This window comes from Ursus americanus, chromosome 20 (genome assembly GCF_024610735.1).
Source record: "Ursus americanus isolate L20-20 chromosome 20, mUrsAme1.1.p, whole genome shotgun sequence".
Classification (NCBI taxonomy): Eukaryota; Metazoa; Chordata; class Mammalia; order Carnivora; family Ursidae; genus Ursus; species Ursus americanus.
In genome coordinates, this window is record NC_142146.1 from 9673935 (window position 1) to 9696452 (window position 22518).

The 22518-nt window shown below is 41.2% G+C and overlaps 1 protein-coding gene across 3 annotated transcripts in view; it reads left to right on the forward strand.

Moving 5' to 3' along the window:
- The first annotated feature begins 13492 nt into the window (after positions 1–13492).
- MOBP (myelin associated oligodendrocyte basic protein) overlaps positions 13493–22518 on the forward strand; it is a 37679-nt gene continuing 28653 nt past the window's right edge. For 2 of the 3 annotated variants that reach the window (XM_087870112.1, XM_045798185.2), the window contains exons 1-2: positions 13493–13567; positions 21410–21487. The gene's annotated coding sequence lies outside the window, so the exon portion shown is untranslated. Of the gene's footprint in view, positions 13568–16181; positions 16249–21409; positions 21488–22518 lie in introns of all 3 variants that reach the window. The other variant, XM_045798186.1, reaches the window with a different exon arrangement.

Consider the following 22518-nt stretch of genomic DNA (forward strand, 5'->3'; position numbering starts at 1 on the left):
ATGTTTATCTCTACCCTCCTCATGCTCTCTGACCAATATGTTGGACATTCTGTCCATTGATCTGTCTTGTGGATAATTGCAAATACGCACCAATCAGCTATTGTGAACAGCAAAGAGAAATGGTCAGTTCTGAAATAATTGAAAGCTGGGACTCATTGCATGAAAAAAAAATCATAAAAGTACTTTTTATGCCTATTAAATACAACTGGATGTATTTTAGACAGTCTACTAATTTTTGGACTGTTGGATTTTGTAATTAATTATTTTGGTCAACAAAATAAAGACTTTAGTTCTGGTGTGACCAAAATGCACCAGTTAGGATCTTGCCCTGAGGTTTGCATGATGGAATATAAATTGTATAATTAAAGCCTGGTTTTTCATCTGGAAACACTTGAAATGCATTGGCTAAGAAAAATATCCCTCAATACAATGGGTCATGTTTTGTTTATTCTTTAAGTCAGTGTTTTTTACAAGTTTCGCCGGCAAAGAAGCCCCTCCCCTTTAGAGGAAGAGGAAGAGAGGAGTCTGAATTCCAATCTAACCAGGTCTAGGAAAATGAACCCAAATAAGGAAGAATGGTGTTTCTTTAAAAGCTCTTGTTTTGGGGCGCCTGGGTGGCTCAGTTGGTTAGGGTCTGCCTTCAGCTCAGGTGATGATCCCGGGGTCCTGGGATGGAGCCCCAAGACGGGCTTGCTGCTCAGCGGGGAGTCTGCTTCTACCTCTCCCTCTGCTGCTCCCCTTGCTTGTGCTCACTCTCTCTTTCTCACTCAAATAGATAAATACAATCTTTAAAAAAAGCTCTTGTTTTTGTTTAAAAGCTCTTACCTGGGGCACCTGGGTGGCTTAGTCCGTTAAGCGGCTGCCTTCAGCTCAGGTCATGATCCCAGCGTCCTGGGATCGAGCCCCACATCAGGCTCCTTGTCCCGGCTTGTGCTCTCACTCTCTGTCAAATAAATAAGTAAAATATTAAAAAAAAAAAAGCTCTTATTTTACTCCATAATGCACCTAAGTAAAATGGACGCTGCGTGAAAATCGAATCATTTTATTACTGAAGCCTCAACTAACCTTGGGGTCCCCTTACTCTCCACCTCAATAAATAAAGTGTAAACACATTCTCCAAACTGTGCAGAATCCTAACACCAGTCAGAATTAACAAAACAGAGCATACACATTTTACTTAAGATTGGGGATAAGAGGGGCGCCTGACTGGCTCAGTCAGAAGAGCGTGTGACTCTTGATCTCTGTCTGGGTTGTGAGTTCAAGCCCCATGACGGGTGTAGAGATCATCCAAAAAGTAAATACTTAAAAAAAATTGGGGCAAGAGAAACTTTGTTTTTATGTACTCTCTCCTTAAACATTTCTAAATAGAGGAGGAGCAGCTCCAACTTCTTTCTAAACTTCAGCAAATATGCAGAAAAGATTAGCAGGTGAATTTGACACAGAAGCAAAATCCTGTGGCCATTTGTATTTTTGCAACAGCAAAGAAACTACCAGCTGAGAGCTTTCCTGTAATGCCAATTTGGATTACTGAATACCACCAACAATCCTGCTAATACCACCAATAATCCTGAATTATCACGTTAACTTTGGAATTATTGTTAAATTCTTAGGTATGGGAATAGCATTGTGGTCACTCTTAAGAAGTCTTGCTTTGTTAGAGATCCATGCAGTATATAGTGCAGATTTGTGGAAGGAGTAACTTGATGCCTGGGATGTGATTTTCAAACTTCTAATCCTCCCCACTCCCCCCACCAAAATAACGTGTGTGGGTCTTGGGCGGGGGGAGTGAAAATGGGGGGCGTAAATGAAACAAGAAAGGAAAATGCTGTTATTGGAAATAGGTAAAAAATCAGAATTTCCCCCCTAATTTTGTGTATATTTAGAATTCTTCATAATAAAAACTATCAAGTTACCATGCTGAACATTGTAATTCACTAAAATCTACTGAAAAAAAAATAAAATCAGATTAATACCCAATATTTAAATGAAAATACTGACCATAAAATACAGCTTCCCCATATGTTTCCTGAAATATTCTGTGTTCAACCAAAGTATTTGTTGAATCTTGGGTTTGGCCTTGTTTTTTTGTTTTAAACCAATCACTGCCATTAAGCAATATTCAAAGTGTTAATTATTCATGAAGAGATCAGAATCCCATGTTATAAAATAACTATGACCACTGTGGTCAAATCTGTACAGAGACTGAGGGCACTTGTCATTGGAATGTAAAATCACACTTTGTATGACTAACAAAGACACTGCAGATGGTGAGAGATGCCACAAGTTCCTTATTTGCATGCCTGGGTGCCCTGCCTTCCAGTATTTCTTTCTTCCAGTCATTGGTTCCATGAGACCAGGTCTATAGCCTCACAAGTATGGACTTCAGGGCTTAATTGCTTTATCACTGCAGTTGGATACGTGTCTCTTCGTAATCTCCGAATATTCAAGCATGAAGTAGTTTTCCTTCAGTAATCAAAGAGAATGCTATACATTTATGATTTAACATATATGCATAATCTGTTCAGATTATTTTAAATTTTGATTTTTTTTTTAGAGAGGGAGAAGGGGTTGGGGTAGGGGCGGAGAGAGAATCTTAAGCGGGCTCCAAGCCCAGCGCTGAGTCTGATGCAGAGCTCGATCTCATGACGTTGAGATCCTGACCTGAGCCGAAATCGAGAGTCAGATGCTTAACTGACTGAGCCACCCAGGCGCCCCTGTTCATATTATTTTAAAAAGAGTATTTCTTGAAGCTAATAACAAAGTAAAAACTGAGTGATGGGTAACACCTCATACGGGGATGTCCCCGGTCTCAGCAACTGTTAACGAACCGTTTAGAGCAGGAACTGGTTTCAGGAACAAGGACTGTGGTAGCATCTGCCTTAGCAGCAAACGGAAGCAAACACTTGGCGAAATCATGCCAAAATTTAGGCATGGGAGCCTTGACTGGCTTAGTCGGTAGAGCCTGTGACTCTTGATCTCAGGGTTGTGAGTTTGAGCCCCACCTTGGATGTAAAGATTACTTAAAAATAAAAAATAAAATCTTAAAAAAAACAGTAATGCACACACACAACAAAGGTTCAGGACGACCTAGGGCTCAGTTGGTCTGGGTGGGGAAATCCTTCGCATACAAGGCAGACAAGTTCCTCCAGGTTTGATGAGGCTTGACATTGTATGAAGTAACAAAGGGCAAGGCTCACAGAAGACCATCCTGTAGTCTGTCCTTAGGTTGGGACCCCCTGAGGCAAACCCAGGGACAGGGATTCTAGTACTGGGGAGGCACTCCCAGAAAGCCTGTTCACTTAGGAGAGTGGGGGAAGGGAGACTGGGCTGGCCTATCACAGAGCAGGGAAGTGCTATGGCCAAGTGTGGCTGCATCCACTGGGGACTGTGGAGACAGATGAAGCACAGGGGGTCTCAACAGAGGGCGCTAGGGCAGGGTGGGAACTGACGAACAAGTTCCTTGGGTTTAATGATAATTGTGATTAAAAACTGAGGTCTTTTGGTGCTCCGTTTATTGAATTAAAGATTAATTTGGGGCGCCTGGGTGGCTCAGTCGTTAAGCATCTGCCTTCAGCTCAGGGCGTGATCCCAGAGTCCTGGGATCGAGCCCCACATCGGGCTCCTCTGCTGGGAAGCCTGCTTCTTCCTCTCCCACTCCCCCTGCTGTGTTCCCTCTCTCACTGGCTGTCTCTATCAAATAAATAAAATCTTTAAAAAAAAGATTAATATTGAACAAAAACACAACCAAAATTTTAAACAATTCATTTACAAAAGTGAGCAGGGACACTTGGTTTGATTTACGGAGTAGTTTTGCGAAGGCTCAAACACTTCAACGTCTGCCCATCAGCACCAAACTTTGAAAGAAATGAGCAAATTTAAAAGGACAGTCATTTGGGGGCGCCTGGGTGGCCCAGGTGGTTGAACTTCCGACTCATGGTTTCGGCTCAGGTCCTGATGTCAGGGTCAAGGGACCGGGCCCCACATCGCGCTCTGAGCTCAGTGCAGAGTCTGCTTGAGATCCTCTACCCCTCGCCCTCCTGCCCCTCCCACTCGTACTCTCTCTTTCTCTTTCAAATAAACAAATAAATCTTTAAAAGGACAGTCGCTCTATCCAAATGAGAAGTCGCTTTCATGGAGTGATCTGTAAATTGCACATTCTGTAGGTGCCCATGATAAAGGGTCATTTCAGGACCCGGGCTTCTCAAAACACCCCCTTACTTTTGAAGTGGACCTTGCTGCTGTCTCAGCATATTTCTGTCATTTTTGGAGAGGGATGTGGGGGGACCACTGACAGCAACCTGACGTGATGTGGGCCAGGAGTGAACAGTCAAGAATTCTTGAGACGTTTTTGGTGCAAAAAGGTGTTTTTCTTAAAGGATGGAGACAGGACCTGTGGGCAGAAACACCTGCACCAGGATTGTGAGGAGCTTGATTATATACTTTTACGCTGGGGGAGGGGTGGAGAAAAAAGAAGTTTCCCAAAGCATTTTCATATGTTGAGGAAAACTTACAGGACCCCGGAGGCCTGGCTATTGTCCAACGAAGATTGCTCTTTGCCTGTAGCGAAGCATGAACATTAAGGCAGTTGCGAGTTCCTCCAGGATTGTCACACTCTGCCTGTCTCAAGTATTTGAAAATAGGCTGCAAGTTGTAAGGAAATTTAATGTTTTCTGCATTTCTTTTGCCTTTGTTCTCCTCACCAGTCTACACTAATATATATGTAACATATACTAATGTGTTATATATGAAGATCACTTCAGAGACCTATTTAACGTAGCTGTGATTGCTAGCACGCTCATCATTTACTCTGTCCACTGAAACAGATCACAGCCTTTGGACGAGATACACTGGATTGATAGTTAATATATTCGAGTTTTATGATGAGGATATTTTATGATAAGTAGGAATCAGTTGCAACTGTGTTGCCTCTTTTCCATTCGTTCCTCATGGAGGCCAGCTTGAATCACTTTTTTTGTTTTGTTTTGTTTTTTAAGATTTTATTGCTTTATTTGACAGAGAGAGCACAAGCAGGGGGAGCAGCAGAGGGAGAGGGAGAAGCAGGCTCCCCACTGAGCAAGAAGCTCCATAGGGGCTCCATCCCAGAACCTGGGGGTCGTGACCTGAGCCAAGAGCAGACATTTAAATGACTGAGCCACCCAGGGACACCTTGAATCACTTAAAAATGGTGTGACTGCTGTTTACAGAGCCTTAAAATAACAGCAGATTAATTAACATGGGGGCATATTTTTCACTCTTACAAAGTGACTTCCAGAGCCTCCCACCTCAGAGATTGTCAGTGTCCCAGGGTCCTCCTCTTTGTGCTCTGACCCCCTTAATTTTTATTCTCACGCTTGTCAGATGGCCAGCATCCTCTGTTACAGGCAGGAGGTAGGTGAAGGGGCAGGAGGACAGGGTGCCTCCCAGCCAAAGTGAGCCCCCTTAAAGAACCTCCCAAAGGCCCTCAAGGCTATTGGCCATCACAGGTGGGAAGGTTGGGCTGTGCCACTTCTTTTAAAAGCTAAGCACTGGTAGCTCCAGTAGGAGAGGGGTGCTGTGACTGGGAAGGAAAGCTGGAAGAGGTATTAGGTAGGCAATCAGTGGTTCCTGAGGCACTGCTCTCCCCAGAGAGCCCAGGATATTCATGGGCCCTCTCTCTTGAATTCTTACTGTTGTCACACCCAGTGCAGAGGGTGTCTGGATCAAGGGCTTAGAAAAATTCATGTTGTCAATTTTTCATACTGTTCTCTGAGGAAACGTAAGGGTCTGCAGAGTTGGCTTCAAGGGTTTCACAGACAATAAATTATTTTCTACTGAAAGTGAAGATTAAATATTCTCGTGGAACACTTCTATCATTTTTATACCAGAGATTCCCGATTTAAGGAGCCCTTAAGTGTTTCTGTGATTTTTTTTCATAGCACCCACGGGCCAAAAGAAATACCTAGGGGCTCCTTTTACAAAGTAGCCAGGACCAAATAACTTAAAAATTTATGTTCTAACAACTTAGTGGTGATTTGAAAAAAACCTACATAAGCTGAAAGGAACAGTATTTTTTATTTTTAGATGGCCCCAATTACTTAGTAGTGGAACATATTCACCTGTTGGGCACAGCACAACTTCTCAAATTTTGGAATCAGCTTTTGACGCCACCGTTCTCATGATCTTCCTGTGATACTTGCTTTTACAAGCAAACATCTAAAAAGCCACCTTATAAAGATAATGACATCATCTAAAGGAACGTAGTACAATCTGCTGTTGAAACGGTGAACTATCTCAAGCCACTGGCCCGTGGGGGATTGGACAAAGGCCTTTTGTTGCGTTCTTCTCGAAGTTTTACATAGGCCATGGCACCCCTAGGGGCTTGCAGTGGCACACCAGGGCTTCTTGCCAAGTTGGCAACCGTGCCTTTTACATACAGAATGCTACCTGAGACCCGCTGGTGTGGCCCCTAGCAGCTTGTTAGCTTGGATGGAGGACACGTTGAACAGAGAGCACGCAGGAGAGGTTAACATGATGAAACCGTGAATGCATTCATGTGCAGAGCAAACCTTTTTTTTTTCTTTCCAAACAAGATTTCCAAAACTTCTAACACAGCCCTGAAGCTGGCTAGTCACTGCTTTTGCCACTGTCACTGCGAAGGTCTGGGCAGCACTGTGTGAGAGAGGACAAGGCCACAGAATGACATACCTCAACAGATAAAAGCAGGGGACTTACATACACACCGTTGTTTTACTTGGAAGGAATGGGGGATTCTCCTTGTAAGTAGCAGCTGCTATGACACGTGTTGAGTGTACTCGCTTGACCAAGGGCAGAATTTCATTCTGGAATTTCTTTTTATAAAGTGGAAAGACATCACTCTTCTCTTTACTTCAAATATCGCGTGAAATTCTCTTTATGGGAAAATGAGCAAGGTGTGGTTTGTCATGCTTCCAGCTCTTCTCTCTCTTCTTGTAATGGGGGGAGGTTAATGGCTCATGAGATAATTACTGTGGGATATCTGTGAGGAACAACTGAGCATTTCTCCTCACAAAGCCCTTTAGAAGTGACTGTCCATGTAACTCCCTCCTGGAAGTCAGAGCCAACCTAGCCAAGTTTGCTTTGAGTGAAGATTCACTGGTCACTGTCCTTACCGGGTGTTGAACTCAAAACTATTTTATTTTATTATTTTATTTTATCGTATTTTATTATTTTATTTTTAAAGATTTTATTTTTAAGCAATCTCCATACCCAACCTGGGGCTTGAACTCCAACCCCAAGAGAAAGAGTTGCCCAGAACTCAGAACAACCTTAATGGGTGGGGATCTTTTTTATGAAAAGAAATCTTGCAGCAGTTGTGTTGTACTCTGAGAAATGTGCCCAAGGCAGTCACTGAGACAGAGCTGCTGAGGATAGAGAAGCTGAGAGAGAGAGAAACAGCAGGTGATTAGTGGTGCTGAGAATGCCCTGGGGGGACGGTTTTCTTTCCAGACCCTTGTGAGAGGGTGAAGTGGCTACCATGGAGAGTGCTACCGTGGAACATGGAAGATGCGGGTCTTCCTCTAACGAGGCTGCCCTCAGCCAGAAGCCAAATGGAGTTGAGGGGCGAGGAAGAGAGCCACTAGGAACTTCAGATAAAAACTGCGGTAAAGATTGTCTGTTCTCAGTCACATGTGTGCTGTCTGCACGTACTGTGAAGTTTAGCTTTACAGTATCAGAAACCAGATTTTTAGTTTGTCAGTGGGCAATAACTCATAGAAGACAGCTTCTATTACAGAGGTTTTATTACAGAGGTTTACCGTGTGCCAAGCAGTGCGGTCGGCACTTTTTTCTTTTTCCTTTTTTTTTCTTTAGCAGATTACATGGGATCTGTGATTTTCTCGAGGCATTTTCTGAACAAACCACTGGATAACAAAATGGATGCTTGGCTGCTTGATGAGCCTAGAGTTAAAATAAAGATAGTAAAAACGAGATTGTTTCCATTAAAATTGACTCCCACATCACTGTGTGTATTTCTTGTCTCTGGATAACTGATCTCACTAACCGATCCTTTTCTGCAGCATGCGGACATGTGAAGCACCCTCCTTAGCCAACTTCAGTCAGGCTCTTCTGTACCCATTCCCAACTAGGCCTCAGCTTGGGGACTTCTGGGTCTATCTTTGCATCGACCAATTTTTTTTTAATTAAAAAAATTTTTTAGTGTATTTTTAGTAATCTCTACACTCAATGTGGGACTTGAACTCACAACCCCTAAAGTAAGAGTCACATGGTCCTCTGACTAAGCCAGGCAGACATCCCTGCACTGACCTTTTTAACAAGAAACTTGCTAAGTCAGTTTAGGAAGAATCCCCACTCTTTATCTGACCAAATTCCTCACCCCCATGACCCCCAGTGATGCCTGATTTCCCTGGCTTGTCTTCAGCAAGAATCCGGTCAAGTCGCTTTAACCAGAAGTATCCTGCCACCCAAAATTACCTCTTGGTAATTTTCCATCCACTGGCTCCTCTAGCCTGCTCCTTGGCTGTAAATCCCCACTGTCCATATTGTATTTGGAATTGAGCTCAGTTTTAAATTGAGGTCTCTTTCCCCCTGTTGCAATAGTTCCTGAATAAAATCTGTTTTTAACACTACTGTTGGGCTCTGGTTTTCTTTAACACATCACGCTGACACATTCTGAGTCTCCCCTTTTGCTAGGATCCTTGCATCTTGCTACCCCGTGTCCACCTTCTCCTTCTCTAGTGGTAATATTACAAGGGGTAAATCCACGCACGGGGCCCAGGAAGCTAAGCAGCAAAGGCATGTCTTCCACAGAGTGAGTTTTAACACAGCAAGTTGGACAAAACCAGACCCTTAATGAAGGAACACAATGTACATTATTACACAGGTCCCCACTAGCCAGAACACAATTGTGACTGGGCCCTAGCGTAGTGCAGAGGGAGCGGGAGAGATTGGGTGTAGAGCTTGGGAACACATAGAGGCTTTGTCTGAGTGGCTGGCAGCTTGGCTGGTATCATAATCCTCTGTTTACCATTGAAAGCTGGACACTGTGTAGTTAAAAATGTTTAAGATCAAGGTCAAAGTCTTGGGAGGAGACAGATTTGCTCTGAAAGTGAAGATTGAAGGGCAAATGAGAAATCATTTAGGTTTGTTTCTCTCAGGTTTGATCAACCAATCATTAGTAAATACCATCTTACAATAATTAAATGGTCTTACAGCTATTTATAAAACTTTGCCTCCCATATTTCTACAGGAAAAACAGCGTTGCTGTCATGAACCTGAAACTCTCTGACTTGTCTTTTATCCTTTTAATCAAAAAACAACTTTAGAGCACATATTTTGACGCAAAATTTGTTAGGGAAGCAATGATTGTCTAATTGTGGATATGATTTTATGTACCTTTCAGTTTTTAGGTGAAATATGGGGATGTCCTTATCTCACCAATGGCTTTCCTAAGATAACTTTCTTCCGTAGATAATTTACTCATTTTATACTAGTTTTCAGTAATCCCCCTAACAAAATGTTTGCCATAACCTCTAACCCATTGTATGCTTGACTCTCTACGTGCTGACATAAAATGGTATTATGTCTGATTGCTAAAGAGTCTGGGTTTATTTTTAGAGTGATGAAAATGTTATAGAATTAGGTAGTGGTGATGCCTCCACAACCTTGTGAATATACTAAAAATCTCTGAATTTTACACCACAAAATTGTGAATTTTATGGTATGTAAATTATTATTTCAATTAAAACAATTATTTTGTTTTTTCTTTAAAAGTGGCAGGTTAGGAGCATCTGGGTGGCTCAGTCGGTTGAGTGTCTGACTCTTGATTTCGGCTCATGTCATGGCTCTGCACTCAGCGGGGAGTCTGCTTAAGATTCTCTCTTTCCCTCTCCCTCTGCCCCTTCCCCTGCTTGCGTGTGTGCTCTCTCTCTCTTTAAAATGAATACATCTTTATAAAAAAAGTGGCAGGCTAGGGGCTCCTGACTGTCTCAGTTGGTGAAACATGTGACTCTTAATCTTGGGGTTGTGGGTTAGAGCTCCATGTTGGGTGTAGACAGTACTTAAAAATAAAATCTTTAAAAAAAATGTGTTTAAAAAAAGTGGCAGGTTAACTACACATGCTTATTTTATCTAGTCTCCCTTCCAAAAAAATAAAGCAGTAAAAAGTATATTTTAAAAAAGTAAAGAATTAAATATTTTATTCCAGAAGGGCCGTAGAGAATTTTTTAAAGGTTCTAGCCCCTCAAGAAAAGGAGACACCAAAAAGTGAGGGATTATAACACAGTTTTGGGACATAGAGAGTGGGTGGTGGCTGGTAAGTGATTTGGCAGAGTTGGGGACATTCCAACTGAAGTGCTTTCAGGGGAGATGCTCCAAAAAAGCAAGCCAAACCTGTGTGCTACTAGGCAGGGCGGAGGCAGGACAAAGGCCTGGTGAAGCCAACATTCCTAATGGGTTTCAAGCCTCACTGCACCAACTTGGTCTGGTCCCTGGAAGTTTATTATGGAGAAATTCCCAGTCTCAGAATCTGTAGAGAGCGGAGGAAAAATGGGCAGGGCTTGGAAAGGGGACATATCCACACAGTCATGTGGTCTCTTGCCTCCCCTGATCACAGAATCAGTAGCAAGATGTTCAAACTCCCGTACCTTCCTTGGAAGGAAAGCAGATTACTCTTCCCTGAAGAAACTGAATGACCCTAGGGAAAAATCTTCCAGCGACTTAGGTTTTGAGGACTGCTCACATAAAGGCCAGTATGGCTGCCCGTTCCATTACTCATCAACAAGCCCTGTGCTTGTACTTGGAGCAACCAGTCACCTCTTGAATGCCTAACAGACAGAAAGGGACAGTGAAAGATCGCCAGACAAAGGAAAAGGCTTTCAGCAAGAAGGGGAGAGATGAAAACAAAAGAAGGATGAAGGAAAATGGGGTAAGCTCACTAACTCAATTCAAGCAACAAAGCTGACAAAGAAGCAAACAAAACAGAAAGTAAGCAAAGAACCCCCACACAGTACAATTACTATTTTCTTAGAGTTCAGAGAAAAGACTATGTGCTTTGAAAAAGGGCAAGTCAGCAAATAAGAATGAGGTCTTAGAATTTAAAAATCTGATTCCAAAAGAAAATATAAAATTCAATAGGAGGTATATAGTGAATAAAATAAGAAAACTTCATAAAGGTAAAACTAAAAATCAAAGAACTAGAGAAAAGAATGAGAAAAATTTAGAGGATCAATTTAGTTTTCTGTCATTACTTTTCAATAGCCAAGTAATAAAAGTTTTCAGACAGAAGCAAGAAAATGAAAGGGAATAAATTAATAAAAACAACAGAAAAATTACAGAATAGAGTGTTATGAATTTCCAAGGGACAATGATCTACCAAGTGTGGATGAAAAAAGACTCATATTGAAGGAATGGGGAACTTTTAGCACAACTGGGGGTAAAATAAGATCTTGAAAATTTCCTGAGTTTTTTTAAAAAAATCACAAAAGAATGGGAATCTGAAAGGTCTAGAGCTTCTCTACAACAGCACTGGAGGAAAAAAGAAATACAGAAAAACAAAACAGCCAGAGTTCTGAGGAACTCTAATTTTTCAACCCAGAATTCTATACCCAGTCAAACAGGCAACCAAGTGGTGAGAATAGAATAAAGCAGTTTTCAGGCATTCAAGAACTCAAAAAGAATCACTATATATAAATTTGTGTGTGTGTGTGTGTGTGTGTGTGTGTGTGTGTGTGTGTCTCCTTTCTAAGGAAGATACTAGAGGATGTGCTTCAGAAAAATGAGAGAGCAAACCAAAAATGAGAGGATCCGGGCCCAGGTTATCCATTACAGCAAAACAATGAACGGAAGCCCTCACCCTGCACTGGCTTTGAGAGCATCCAGTCTCAAAACAACATGAGAACAGCAAATTACAGAAGACAACATATGGAAATGATTATTTGATGTATTGGAATGCTTGAGAAAATTATTGGTGGATATTTGAGAGGTCTGTTGGAATATTTGGAAGAAAATGAGTGACATATAAAAACCAAGGAAATTAAAATAAACAAATGAAAGCAAAAACAGGACAACTATTAACTCCAGAAAAAAAACCAAAGTTGTAAAGAGAAAGGAAATAATCACAGTTGATCAGAAGTTTCTGTAGGAAATATTTACATATTTATAGGAATATAGATACTGAGATAACTACATTCAGTGGGTGAAGGAGACGGGAGAGCAGAGGGTAAGAAAACCAAACCCTCATTAAGAAGCCAAAAGCCTACAATAAATAAGTACATAAATGGCTATTTGTGGAATTATTTAGCAATGTGGAAATAAATATAGAAAAAATAGCTTAAAAAAAGTCAAGTGTGGGGGCGCCTGGGTGGCACAGCGGTTAAGCGTCTGCCTTCGGCTCAGGGCGTGATCCCGGCGTTCCGGGATCGAGTCCCACATCAGGCTCCTCCGCTATGAGCCTGCTTCTTCCTCTCCCACTCCCCCTGCTTGTGTTCCCTCTCTCGCTGGCTGTCTCTATCCTGTCGAATAAATAAATAAAATCTTTAAAAAAAAAAAAAAGTCAAGTGTGGTTGCCTTTGGTGAATGGGATTACGGAGTGGGGTGAGGTAGCAAAAGGGGCTCCTGTTTTTCAACATAAGCCTTTAAAAATGGGGTATAGTTGATACACAACATAAGTCTTTCAATACCATTATAAATAACTTCGTGCATGTATTATTTTGATAAATACAAAAACTAATTAAAATAGTACTTATAGGGACTCTGGTGTATTAGTTTGCTAAGGCAGCTATAGCAAAGTGCCACAAACCAGGTGGCTTAAGTTACAGAAATGTATTTTCTCACAGTTCTTGAGGCTAGAAGTCTGAGATCAAGATGTCAGCAGGGTTTCTTCTGTGAGAGGAGGTCTGTTCCAAATCCCTCTCTGTGACTTATAGATGACTGTCTTCTCCCCATGTCTTCTCATTGTCTCTCCTCCATGCATGTCTCCATGCCCACATGTGTGGACACTGGGCGAAGGGTGTGTGGTTTGGTTGGGTGATCTGCTGTGTTGGTTTGGTTGGACCTGGCACATGATTTGATGTATGGAGTTGGTGTAGGGTGAGCCTTGGTGAAGGGTTTAACATGGACAGGATTATGGGGGATGAGGAAGGTAGGGACTGAAATGTGTGAGTGTGTGCAGAGATATAGTATGGATGTGTGTGTGTGTGTGTGTGTGTGTGTGTATGTGTGTGTATGTATAGTATGGCTGTAGCTTAGCTTAGCTTTTGTTTAGATTTTCCTTGGCCCTTTGTTTTAGTCTTTGTTTTTGTCTTTGTTTGGCCTTTGTTTTGTCTTTGTTTCACTCTTTGTTTAAACTTTCTTTGGCTTTTGTTTGGTCTTTCTTTAGCCTTTTGTTTAAACTTTGTGTGGCCTTTTTGTAGTCTTTGTGTAGCTTTTGTTTTTAAGTGGATCTTGGCTGAGAACCCATCAAAAATACCTTGTGTAATGAAAAACCCGGATATATAATCTCTCCCTATATATTCTGCATGCATCGAGGTAGGCTCAATCCCCCCAGGGACCTGGTACAGACGTGGAGCCTGTTCCACACAACTGCTACTTGAAGGTAAGGGAATTCCATAGGTTTTCATCTAACTTCAGGTTGTACTTCATCTTCAGGTGGCAACTGCACATTTTCGTACGGGCCATTTCATTATACTCCGGGGGGGACTTGCTGTAATAGCAGTCAAGATTGGGGGAACATAAAATGATGCAGAAAGCAAGGGCAGAGGACACCAAGGTTATTCTAATGTGAGCAGAGGGCTCCTCCTGGAATGTTCTCGCTAACGTTTGGAAATTGTTTGAGCCTCGGGAGAGGTTCCAAACCCCCACTCAGATTCTTTCAGGTTTAAAGCCTCATGTTTCTGGAGCTAGATTAATGGAGCTATTGGCTGCTTCTTTTTCTATTTCTTCTTTTATTATTTGTCATGATTTGAAAATGAGTTTTTTCTTCTTATCTAGGAACAATATCTTCCCTCGTGCAGTTGGGTTTATGTGTGGGGGATACTAATGGAACAAGAAAGCCCAAATCTTGATAGAATTTTGCTCCCTGTAGATTAGCAACCTTACATGGAAAGATGTTAATGCTCTGTCTTGTGCAGAATCTCTTAGAAACCAGAGTTTTCCAGTGTTGTAGTGGGTGGAACAAGGAAAGAAAAGATGATGTGTCAAGGGAATAAAGCAATGAACTTGGCTAGAATACTAGCAGAAAAATAGGAAAAATAATTTTTACTGCTTTGCCAATGAAACAGGAAGAAAAAACAGATCACTGTTAGTTGTATAGCTATGCTATTTTATGTTTATTTAGATTAACAAGAGAATGCCTAAGTGAGTGGATTTTAAAAGTTGTTTCAGGGGCACCTGGCTGGCTTAGTCAGTGGAGCATGTGACACGTGATCTCGGGGTCATGAGTTCAAGCCACACATTAGGTGTGGAGCCTACTTAAAAAAACTTGTTTCACGTTTGCAGAAAAATTGCAAACTGTACAAAAATTCCAGATGTACCCAGATCACCCAAATGTTGACATTTTATCACATTTCCTTTATCATTCTCTCTCTTTCTCTGTATACACATACAAATTTTATTTTTTTTCTGAGCCATTTGAGATTAATTTTCAGATATGATCAAAATTAGAAAACCCACACTAAGAAAATACTGTTATCTAATCCACAGACATCTAGGTTTGTCAACGGTTCCAGGTGTCAGTCTCAGATCATGCATCACTTTGGTTGCCATGTGCTTTTAGTATCCTTTATTCTGGAAAACACCTGAGATGGGCATTCTCTTTCATAATCTTGACAAGTTTAAAGAGTATAGGCCTGTTATTTTGTTAAATGTCCCTAAGTTTGGGTTTGGTCTGATGTCTTCTCATGATTAGGTCCAGATTATGCAGTTTTAGAAGGAATATGCTTGCATTTCGGATCATACATCTCCAAATTCATACTTGAATCTGACTGTACAGACTTTCAACTCGAAGTCTGGTTCTCTAATGGTAACTAGAATTTTAAATGAGTACCTAAAATCTTATAAGAAAACACAAAAAATTTAAAATCCACAGCTTTTACAGATAATTCCCAAGTATTCACCAAAAGTGTGTAAGTGCTGCCCTTTTATTAAAAATGATAATTACAACAATATGTACATGAACTTGATAGGCATACAGAGAGGCATTTAACATAGATTCTTTGCTTGTGTTAGGTTCATGTCCAACGCTTTATGAGTGTTCATTTCGCGGATGTGATCATTCCTTTCTAAGCAAAACCGTCTGCTGGAAACAGATACTGTTCACAAAAGAGTGGTCCTGGATAGCCACTCCAGCCTCCCTGGCGACCTTTAGCATGTTGGCAAGGTGTCGAGAAAAGAAAGAACTTCCATTTTGTTTGTAAGTTGGAAAACTTCTGTTTGGAGGTGGCTGGCCGTTTTATTGTTCTGAGACCAGCTTCCTGGCAGACTTCCTTTGTTTTGGGAAAGTTATTAAAATAGATTCTTAAGATTTCCAAATATAAAGCACCCATTTTTTACCCTAGAGGAAATGCCAAAGTCATCATAAATATAAATGTAGGGCAGTTATATGGTCTTTGTAGTCAAGTAAATGTATTATGGCTTTAACAGGACTGCTCCCTGGATGAGGTAGATAAACATTTTCTTTTCTAACTATGGAATTCGATTAGAAATTTGGAGTTCTGAACATGCTACTATTTAATGTTGAGAAACTCAGCTTTTGGGAAAATGTAGTGTTAGCTATTTTGATTGGTCCATAGATGTCACCCCGGAGTTTGAGAAAGTGACTTTTACTTAAAGGATTATATGTTCCCATGATCAGCCACCCTGGGTTAGAAAATGAGGGCCTCCTTTTGTGACTCAGCCAAAAGAATTGGGGGCCAGAATGTGGAAGGTTTGGAAGGCCAGAAGAGTCTTATGGATGGGAGTTGAGTTGCTTTCCACATCCTGGAAGTCTGCTGGGCTGGGCTGGGACCCTAGGATTAGGTTCCATTGTGTAGGCTCCAAAAGTGACCTCTTTTATTGGCTTTGCAGGCCTCTCTGGTTTCAGTTGCTCTGTCACCCCTAGTGCATTAGGTAAAAACTGGTGGTGTTAGCTGTGCTCTGGGTGGTTAAAAGACCAATCTGTTTGAAAATGTACTCAGGATTTTGTTTTCATTCATGCATGATGGGGACAGCAGATCAGAAGATGATTGCCGTTGTTACAGTTCCCGAAAGGAGGATGCATGCCTGACCATGCAGGGCCAGGTGAGGAAGCACTGGGGTTGATCAGGAGCCAGAGGGAATGAGGGAAAAGATGGGCAAAAGCTTTATTGTATTTTTTTGCAGGAAGGACTGGGTGAGGTGAGGTAAACAGACTAGGACAAGGTAAATGTAGGATGAGCTAGTTTGAATCATTTCAGTGGGTTCTGGGATGTAAGGGGTGTCCTGAGTTCTCTGGTTCCTGGCCTTGGGGTGATTAGGACAGAGGAATGTTGGCTTAATCGTGGGACCCTGATAAAAAGGGTAATTGGCAGGTGTAGGCTCTGGATTGGTTGGTTTGCATGTGAAAGTCACACTCTTAGGGGAGTCCTTTGCTGCCCCCAGAAATTAGCTAGCCTGGGGAGGGCAATGTCTCCAGGATCAATAGGTGCCAGGGTATCAAGAATACAGAAAAGAAAATATAGTTAATACACAGGAGCCACATTTGGAGTGAATGGGCATGGGGAAAGTAGGGCAGCATTCAGACTCTGAAGCAATAGCATTTAAGACCCAAGACATCTGATGCAGACAGGTTCATGGAATGTGTATCTATTTCTTATGCCAGTTCAAAAGTTAATTATGGAGATAGATGGGTTTTCAGTGACGCACAGCAGTGAGAATATTCATTTCATATTGCTCTGTAACAAATTAGTACAAACTGAGTGTGTTAAAACCATGCCCATTTGTTAGCTCACAGTTCTGTAAATCAGTTGTCCAGTAGGCTTGGTACTCTGTTTAGGGTCTCACAAGGCTGAAATGAAATTGTTGGCTGGCTAGGCTCTTACATAGGGGTTCTGGTGGAGAATCCACACCCAAGCTCATTCTAGGTGTTGGCAGAATTCACTTCCACATGGCTCAGGTCCCTCATTTTTGGATCAGCAATGGTGGGTTGAACTCTTCTCATGCTTCAAATATCTTTGACCTCTTCCCTTGTCATATTTCTCTGATTCTAGCCAGAGAAAATTCTTGGCTTTTAAGGACTCATGTTATTAGATTGGGCCCACCCAAATAATTCAGGATAATCTTATTCTAAGGAATATCTGCAAAGTTTCTTTTGCCATATAAGATTACATAATTCATAGGTGGGGCGCCTGGGTGGCACAGTGGTTAAGCGTCTGCCTTCGGCTCAGGGTGTGATCCCGGCGTTCTGGGATTGAGCCCCACATCAGGCTCCTCCGCTGTGAGCCTGCTTCTTCCTCTCCCACTCCCCCTACTTGTGTTCCCTCTCTTGCTGGCTGTCTCTATCTCTGTCAAATAAATAAATAAAATCTTTAAAAAAAAAAGAATTTAAGATACATAATTCATAGGTGTCATCAACTAAGATTTGGAAATTGCTTGGGAGGGCCATGTTGCCTACCACAGAGGGTTTAAGATTAAATGTTGAGCACTTGGTTAAGGTGGTATTTGCCAGAATTTCCATTATAAAATTACAATTTTTGTTTTTTAGAAGATTTTATTTATTTTAGAGATAGATAGAGAAAGAGAGAGAGGAGGAGCAGAGGGAGAAGAACAAGCAGACTCCACACTGAGTGCAGAGCCCAATGTGAGGCTTGATCCCAGGACTCCAAGATCATGACCAAAGCTGAAATCAAGAGTCAGGTGCTTAACTGGCTGAGCCACTCAGATGCCCTGTTTTTAATTAATAAATATTAATTGGGAGGGGGATATTTTGAGAGTACGCAAGTGCCTTGTTTCTCTTTAAACTTTCACCTGCTATATTTAGCAACCACTAGTGAATATTGCTTGCAAAAATTGTTACTGTGGTATTCTAATGATGAGTTTCTATTTCCTTCATTGCTTCTACATTTACTAATTGGAATTATTCCTTTCTTTTTTTTTTTTAGAAAGAGAGAGAGAGGCGTGAGGGAGGGCAGAGGGAGAAGGAGAGAGAGAATCTTAAGCAGGCTCCATGCCCACCATGGAGCCCACCATGGAGCCCACCATGAGGCTTGCTCTCACAACCCTGACATTATGACCTGAGCCAAAATCAGGAGTCGGACGCTTAACTGACTGAGCCAACCCAGTGCCCCGGAACTATCCTTTAAGGAAGAGTTTCTCTTCATTGGCTTTGATTTTTTATTATTCCACATATAAGTGAAATAGTATTTGTCTTTCTCTGTCTGACTCATTTAACTTAGCATAATACCCTCTAGATCTTTCCATGTTGTCACAAATGACAAGATCTCATTCTTTTTTATAGCTGAGTAATAGTTCAAGTTATTATATGGATATGTACATACCACATCTTCTTTATCCATCTATCAAGGGACACTGGGGTTGCTTCCATATCTTGGCTATTGTAAATACTGTGGCAATAAACAGGGGTGCATATATCTTTTCAAATTAGTGTTTTCATTTTCTTCAGGTAAATACCCAGTAGAGGAATTACTGGATCATACTATATTTCTATTTTTAACTTTTTGAGGAACCTCCATACTGTTTTCCACAATGGCTGCACCAATTTACATTTCCACCAACAGTGAACAAGGGTTCCCTTTTCTCCACATCCTCACCAATACTTGTTGTTTCTTGTCTTTTTGATACTAAGCACTGTAACTGGTGTAAGGGGATATCTCATTGTGGTTTTGATTTGCATTGCCCTGATGACTAGTGACGGTGAGCATCTTTTCATGCATTTTGTTGGCCATCTGTATGCCTTCTTTGGAAAAATACCTTTTCAGGTCCTCTGCTCATTTTTTAATTGGGTTATTCATTTTTTTGGTGTTGAGTTGCACAAGTTCTTTATGTAGTTAGAATATTAACCCCTTATGGGTGTTGACCAAGAAAAAATTCACTGAAAATTTAAACAAGGAAGCATATATTTGGGCAATTTGAATTGCAATTCCAGAGACACAGATTCAGGTAGAAACCTGAATTCCGTTCACAGGAAGGGAAAGAGAGGGCAGGGTTATAAACGCAAAAGGTTACAAGCGCACTTCTTAGTCAAGGCTGTTTGGCAAAACAGGGATTGAAACTAGGTCAGCTGGGATTGGTTGTGTTAATACACAAATAAGGGATTGAAACTTGTCAAATCTCATTGGTTCCATCTGAAGTGAAGAATGGGCAGGAGTCAGGGGTCATGGTGAGGAGGGTGTTAACTCCAGTCCCAGGGCTTGTAGCTGGCAAAAAGTTCATAGTTCCTTGAGAAGCGCGTGCATAAACTCCTTCTCCCATATGGCCTCCTGGCCCTATTTTATTCTTCTTTAAAGATTTTATTTTTAAGTAATCTCTACACCTTACATGGGGCTTGAATTTACAACCCTAAGATCAAGAGTCGAATGTTCTACTGACTGAGCCAGCCAAGGGCCCCCTCTCTATTTTAAAAGAGACTCTCTTAGCTAGGCTGGCTTGCTCTATCTTGAAATCTTGTTTTACACCAGATATATTATTTGCAAATATCTTCTCCCATTTGCTTTCATTTTGTTGATGGTTTCCTTTGCTGTACGAAAGCTTTTTATTTTGGTGTAGTCCCAATAGTTTAGTTTTGTAATTTATTTTTAAAAATCAATTTAAATTTAAAAGGAACATGCTCATCTGATTTGACAGAGAAATCTTACAATAATTTTTATGGTTAGCAATACAGAGTTGTCAATTGCATCATTATTGCTATGATTAGTTATCAACTAAGACAAATTATCAACTAAGACAACTGTGATATTGTGATTTATAAGAAATATATTTTGGTCATTTACATGACCAAAATATATTTCTGTTGTGTGTTTGGTCTTTGTCTATGGTTTATGGCTCCTAAAACCTATGAAGTTTCTTACAAGGGCATAAATGTATCTTGTGTTATGTTAATTAGATGAGCTTGGAAAGCCCTTAGGTAACATAAGGATGGGGGCAGGGTGCCAGGAGAACCAAACATGTGGTTAGAGAGATGGAATTCTCAGTCCTACTCCCTGACCTCTGGGGAGGGGAGAGAGGTTGGAGGTTGAGTTGACCCTTGGCCAGTGCCTTAGTCAATCATGACTGGGTAATGAAACCTCCATAAAACCCTAAATGTTTGGAGAACTTCTGGGTTGGTGAATGCTTGGAGATGGGGGGACAGCGATGTGCCTGGCGAAGGCATGGAAGCTCCTCATCCTTTCCCCAAACCTCCTCCACTGTATCTCTTCACCTGGCTGTTGATATTTAATAAGTGTTTCCCTCAGTTCTGTGAGCCACTCTAGCAAATTAAGGGAACCTAAGGAGGTTGTTAAAACCTCCAAGCTGTAGCCCATCTGTCATAAGCACAGGTAACAGCCTGGGTTTTGCTACTGGTCTGGAGTCTGAAGTGGGGGGAGTGAGAGGCAGTCTTGTGGGACGGAACTCTTAACCTGTGGAATCTGATACTATTTCCAGGCAGATAGTGTCAGAACTGAGTTGAATTCCCTGACACCCTGCTGATGTCCCAGAATTGCTTGGTGGTGTGTGTGTGATGGGGGGACACACACCTCCCCCACGACATTGGAATTAGGTCCAGGAACCTTAAAAGAACAACCAATCAGAAAGACAGGTTTCTTTTGCAGGTTATTTTTGTATCTAGAAGAGCTCTTTGCTCAAACAACACTTCCAAGATCTGATATATAGTAAGAAAGAAGGGGACAAATGGTTATGGATGGCCACAAATCTCCATATTGTATGGGAAAACAAGATTGATACTGTGAAATTCTCAAATTAATGCCTCATCAAATTGGATTCCTTCCTCAAGTTTTTAATGTAAAAAATCCATCTCTCTTCCAGAGCTGTATGGGAGGAGGACATTCCAACTCCCTTCTTGAGATGCTTTACTTAATTGCTATGACTTGGGTTTTTAAAGCCAGACTCTAAAATTTCATTTATTTTAGGACTTTCATTCATTAGTGTTATAAGCAAAAATCAGATTTGTAGATCTCAGATTTACTAGGAGAAGTGATCGAAGAGTGTTTACTTAATGGCAGTGAATTACCTAGACATATAGCATTTTTCCTTTGTAATGATAAGATGGTCTTTAAAAGTTTGCATACAGTTTTGTTATATATTCTCTCCCTAGCCCCCAAATGACAGATAACATCTAAATCAAATGTCATAAGCCTTCCTAGGATGGTGAGAATGAAGCTCTGTGTATAATACTTTTGGATTAACTACAACTTAAATAACCAAAACACGAAATTAACCAGAACATATTCTACTGCTTCATTTTTAGGAAAAAAAGGAGCAAATGATACCAAGACAAGCTCATAACAGAGATCTAAACACCAGATGTGTACGGACAAAAATACAGGTACAAATTAATTTCTTATACTCTTTTGGATCTGCATCTAAATTACTGTATAAGATCACTACTATTCAAAATGTCAAAGTAGAATGCAGAATCAGCAAAATACTGAGCAAACTTTCAATAAGAGTTAAACACTTTAGAAAAACTGATTCCAGGTGTTTCACAGTATCCTAGGTTTTGGGAGGTAGAAATATGAAAAAAACATTTCTCTGCATCAGAGGGATAATGACCTCAACCAGCATTCATCCACTTTTGGTAAGCTCATGTACGATGCATGGGGGGAGAGCCATTCCATGAAAGAAAGGCTTCCTTCCCCTGTATCTTCAAACCCTACACTGGAGATTCCTTCTATTTCTTTCTTCTGAGAACACGGCTTCTTCTGTCAGCCTGTCAAATGGGGGACATTTACACTCCAAGTGGCTCCAGATTTTAGTGGGCCAGTGTCCTTCCCATTGCCACTATCAAGCCACTACTCCTTCCCTCTCTAGCTAGTCTTCCATACTTTGAATCTTGTGCTCCATCTCTTGTTCAGGTCTTCACCTGACCTCCAGTGCTGCCTCCTCCACTGATGCTTCTGTGGTCAGCCTCCCCCCCACCCACTCCAACTCCATCCATCAGCGCACGTGACTTTTATGTCCCTGTGACTGAACTATTCTCCACTCCAGTGAATTACCCACTCTGCCTCATCCATCCATTGCATGTTATGGAACTTGGCAATACTTGAGACTACTCCATTTCCGAATCCAATGGTGCAAACATCTAGCATTCATTCACAACCTTCCTTTCCTTCAACTTGCTTTGTTAAGTACTCCACTACAACTATCCTTCCACTAGGTACTTTGAGTTGACTTTCCCTTCCGTTTCTCCATCCTTTTATGAATCTATTCATCAGTAGCTCCTTTCTACCTATTTTCTTTCTATTACTGGTAGATTCTGGAATCCATCCTTTCAATTATTTTCCTGCAAATTCTCTCCCAACCCTAGATGAACCATATGTTTTCTCCCTGTCTACACCCTGGCTGCTGAGAACAACT